General features: G+C 53.0%; 1 non-coding gene across 1 annotated transcript in view; it reads right to left on the bottom strand.

Annotated features, from left to right (window-relative positions):
- Positions 1-768, bottom strand: part of LOC124565844 — a 1,910-nt gene extending 1,142 nt beyond the window's left edge. Inside the window, exon 1 of the ribosomal RNA XR_006970631.1 lies at positions 1-768. This exon is cut by the window's left edge and continues 1,142 nt beyond it. This is a non-coding gene — a ribosomal RNA (small subunit ribosomal RNA).
- Between the last annotated feature and the right edge of the window lie 4,232 nt (positions 769-5,000).

Below are 5,000 nucleotides of genomic sequence, written 5' to 3'. Positions count from 1 at the left end.
ACGAGCACGCACGAGGCGCGTCGCACGCCTTCAGCTCGCCCCACCGGCAGGACGTCCCACGATACATGCCAGTTAAACACCGACGGGCGGTGAACCAACAGCGTGGGACACAAATCCAACTACGAGCTTTTTAACCGCAACAACTTTAATATACGCTATTGGAGCTGGAATTACCGCGGCTGCTGGCACCAGACTTGCCCTCCAATAGATACTCGTTAAAGGATTTAAAGTGTACTCATTCCGATTACGGGGCCTCGGATGAGTCCCGTATCGTTATTTTTCGTCACTACCTCCCCGTGCCGGGAGTGGGTAATTTGCGCGCCTGCTGCCTTCCTTGGATGTGGTAGCCGTTTCTCAGGCTCCCTCTCCGGAATCGAACCCTGATTCCCCGTTACCCGTTACAACCATGGTAGGCGCAGAACCTACCATCGACAGTTGATAAGGCAGACATTTGAAAGATGCGTCGCCGGTACGAGGACCGTGCGATCAGCCCAAAGTTATTCAGAGTCACCAAGGCAAACGGACCGGACGAGCCGACCGATTGGTTTTGATCTAATAAAAGCGTCCCTTCCATCTCTGGTCGGGACTCTGTTTGCATGTATTAGCTCTAGAATTACCACAGTTATCCAAGTAACGTGGGTACGATCTAAGGAACCATAACTGATTTAATGAGCCATTCGCGGTTTCACCTTAATGCGGCTTGTACTGAGACATGCATGGCTTAATCTTTGAGACAAGCATATGACTACTGGCAGGATCAACCAGGGAGCTGCGTCAACTAGAGCTGAGCAGCCGGCCGCCCGGGAGTGTGTCCCGGGGGCCCGCGCGAACACGCAAGCGTCCGCTCAATTATTCTGCAAACAGGAGGAGGCTGAGCTCCCCTGCACAATACACCTCGAAACCCTCTCAGGTCCCGGCGGCGCGCAGCGCCGTCCTAAGTACTTGGTCGGGTTCGAGAGAGGCGCAATCGCCCGGAGTTTGGCGAGTAGACGCTTTAGGTGCGACCACCCGTGCTCCCAACTGAGCTTGCCGCTGCCGACAGAGGCCCGGGAGCGTGCTGTCGTGGCATTGCCGGCGGGAGACAACACGCGCCACCTACGGTGGCCGGCAGCTCCAACGCCAGCGCCACAGAAGGACAAAAGCCCCACTTGGGTGCCGAAGCGAACTCTCCCAGCACAGCGCACGCGCCAACACGTCCGCACAGCTGCGATACAATCCACCTGCGAGAACCGCAGAGGCGACCGAGCAGCAGACGGCGTCGCGGCGCCGAGCGCCGGGCGGCGGCGCATCCTCAGCGCACACAGTCCTCAATCGGACCAGCACACTGCAGATGTCCACCGCGCTTCGCACCGGGCCCGCGAGGACCTACTTTGGCCGCACGGCGCCGCGTGCAGGGTGCGCCGGCGCGCAGCTGCGCCGCCTGCCGCCTCCGTCGGCCGGCGCGCCTGCCACTGGCCGCCCCCACCAGCCGGCTGTAGCGCGTGCGCCCACGCACCGCGCGGCCAGCACGCCGGAAGGCCCCCCCTCACCGGCCGGGGACGGTCCCACCCAGCCACCGCCGCGTATCGCTTCACACCCACATGCCATTCACGTTCGTGGGCATGGTGGGTATCGCTGAAACAACCGGTTGGTAGCTCAACCGATCGTCGCCATCACTGATTCACCTCTAGCGAGAACAACCGCACCACAACGGTTTACCAGTTCTTCATTTGCGTAACGTCACCAGCAAACGTAGACGTCCATCGCCATTTGCAAATTCAACGATTGTTGCATGCCTGTGTCAGGTGTCACGACACACTATGTCTGCCCACATACACGCAACAACATGTGCACGCTTCGCGAACACGTGGAAGGTGGCCCCCGTACGTATGCGATGTCCATTGCGCGAACGACTGTCAACCGGCCTCTGTCGCATGTCGCAGATGTGGAACGCAGTGCACCATGCTATCACGGTGTGTGAGAAGAGACGACTACGTCTGACAACACGCGCCACTACATCAACAGACGGCTCATGCTGATCGCCATCCACGGCATACCATACTGCAATCCAGCTCTTATAGGGAGACGACACGTAGCTGAGTGCACAATATTTGGACCGTATGGTTCGCCGTTGTTGGCGCAGTCGTGGTACGGTCACACATGTACCACGATGTATCATTCAGTACATGAGGACCAATGTGCGGTACAGTGTGTGATTTGGACGTACAACATCAGCGGACAGTTGCCACAAGCCGTACCACAACGTAGGCTGTGCTTCGCCATGCGAATGCCAATGAACAACTGCGAAGGGCATTGAGCATGTACGTCCTGCCGCCATCCGCATTACAGTGTATAGCTGCAAGGTGTTTAACATGAAGCGATACTCTGGGGACCGGGCAGTGCGAGTAGCAAACTATATTGCGGGGGTTGCAGTTAGGCAACACTACACTAATTTAACGCGTCGTATGACAATTACAGAGCAGGTTAAGGCCCAACGTGTGTTGGGTTAAGGCCCAACGTGTGTTGGGTTAAGGCCCAACGTGTGTTGGGTTAAGGCCCAACGTGTGTTGGGTTAAGGCCCAACGTGTGTTGGGTTAAGGCCCAACCGTGTGTTGGGTTAAGGCCCAACGTGTGTTGGGTTAAGGCCCAACGTGTGTTGGGTTAAGGCCCAACGTGTGTTGGGTTAAGGCCCAACGTGTGTTGGGTTAAGGCCCAACGTGTGTTGGGTTAAGGCCCAACGTGTGTTGGGTTAAGGCCCAACGTGTGTTGGGTTAAGGCCCAACGTGTGTTGGGTTAAGGCCCAACGTGTGTTGGGTTAAGGCCCAACGTGTGTTGGGTTAAGGCCCAACGTGTGTTGGGTTAAGGCCCAACGTGTGTTGGGTTAAGGCCCAACGTGTGTTGGGTTAAGGCCCAACGTGTGTTGGGTTAAGGCCCAACGTGTGTTGGGTTAAGGCCCAACGTGTGTTGGGTTAAGGCCCAACGTGTGTTGGGTTAAGGCCCAACGTGTGTTGGGTTAAGGCCCAACGTGTGTTGGGTTAAGGCCCAACGTGTGTTGGGTTAAGGCCCAACGTGTGTTGGGTTAAGGCGCAACATAGGTTAGGTTAAGGCGCAACATAGGTTAGGTTAAGGCGCAACATAGGTTAGGTTAAGGCGCAACATAGGTTAGGTTAAGGCGCAACATAGGTTAGGTTAAGGCGCAACATAGGTTAGGTTAAGGCGCAACATAGGTTAGGTTACGGCGCAACATAGGTTAGGTTAAGGCGCAACATAGGTTAGGTTAAGGCGCAACATAGGTTAGGTTACGGCGCAACATAGGTTAGGTTAAGGCGCAACATAGGTTAGGTTAAGGCGCAACATAGGTTAGGTTAAGGCGCAACATAGGTTAGGTTAAGGCGCAACATAGGTTAGGTTAAGGCGCAACATAGGTTAGGTTAAGGCGCAACATAGGTTAGGTTAAGGCGCAACATAGGTTAGGTTAAGGCGCAACATAGGTTAGGTTACGGCGCAACATAGGTTAGGTTAAGGCGCAACATAGGTTAGGTTAAGGCGCAACATAGGTTAGGTTAAGGCGCAACATAGGTTAGGTTATGGCGCAACATAGGTTAGGTTACGGCGCAACATAGGTTAGGTTACGGCGCAACATAGGTTAGGTTAAGGCGCAACATAGGTTAGGTTAAGGCGCAACATAGGTTAGGTTAAGGCGCAACATAGGTTAGGTTAAGGCGCAACATAGGTTAGGTTAAGGCGCAACATAGGTTAGGTTAAGGCGCAACATAGGTTAGGTTAAGGCGCAACATGGGTTAGGTTAAGGCGCAACATGGGTTAGGTTAAGGCGCAACATGGGTTAGGTTAAGGCGCAACATGGGTTAGGTTAAGGCGCAACATGGGTTAGGTTAAGGCGCAACATGGGTTAGGTTAAGGCGCAACATGGGTTAGGTTAAGGCGCAACATGGGTTAGGTTAAGGCGCAACATGGGTTAGGTTAAGGCGCAACATGGGTTAGGTTAAGGCGCAACATGGGTTAGGTTAAGGCGCAACATGGGTTAGGTTAAGGCGCAACATGGGTTAGGTTAAGGCGCAACATGGGTTAGGTTAAGGTACAATATGGGTTAGGTTAAGGTACAATATGGGTTAGGTTAAGGTACAATATGGGTTAGGTTAAGGTACAATATGGGTTAGGTTAAGGTACAATATGGGTTAGGTTAAGGTACAATATGGGTTAGGTTAAGGTACAATATGGGTTAGGTTAAGGTACAATATGGGTTAGGTTAAGGTACAATACGGGTTAGGTTAAGGTACAATACGGGTTAGGTTAAGGTACAATACGGGTTAGGTTAAGGTACAATACGGGTTAGGTTAAGGTACAATACGGGTTAGGTTAAGGTACAATACGGGTTAGGTTAAGGTACAATACGGGTTAGGTTAAGGTACAATACGGGTTAGGTTAAGGCACTTGGGGGGGGGGGGGCCCGGTTTGTTGATTGTGATTATCGTAAGTAAATGACTGCGGCATCATCTGATTTGCCACGTCAGGGTGCACCTTTGGCTCATAACAGGCGGCGCTCTGATTCCATGCTTGTGGCAGACCTGTGTCTTTCATTCCTGCCATTGTTTGTGTGGTGTGACAGGAGGCAGTATTGTGATGTTGGGTGCACCCCTGTCTGGGACATGTGTGGGTGTTGGTGGCTTAGCTGAGCAATGGTGGTTGTCGGAAGGGTGGGATATTCTGTTTTCCGAGTGGACCTCCCGGTCTGGTTATGATAGTGTGGATTGTCTAATGTGGCAGAGAGGATGCACTGGGTGTTGTTCCATGCTGGTGCTTACATATTGTCTGTGTGCCTGTTACAGGCAGAGAGTAGTGCGTGATAAGAGTGTCTGGCTGACGTGTGATTGTGAGCAGAGTCTTTCAGCATGTATACGGGACAGGTCTATACATTATCTGTATTCTGATGGCTCTATCTATTACTAATCAGCGCCGTGTATACGTTTAATCCGGTTCCAGTCGAAACTATTGTATCTCTG

This window comes from Schistocerca americana, unplaced genomic scaffold (genome assembly GCF_021461395.2).
Source record: "Schistocerca americana isolate TAMUIC-IGC-003095 unplaced genomic scaffold, iqSchAmer2.1 HiC_scaffold_1334, whole genome shotgun sequence".
NCBI classification, from domain to species: domain Eukaryota; kingdom Metazoa; phylum Arthropoda; class Insecta; order Orthoptera; family Acrididae; genus Schistocerca; species Schistocerca americana.
This window is presented reverse-complemented; position numbering and strand designations above follow the sequence as displayed.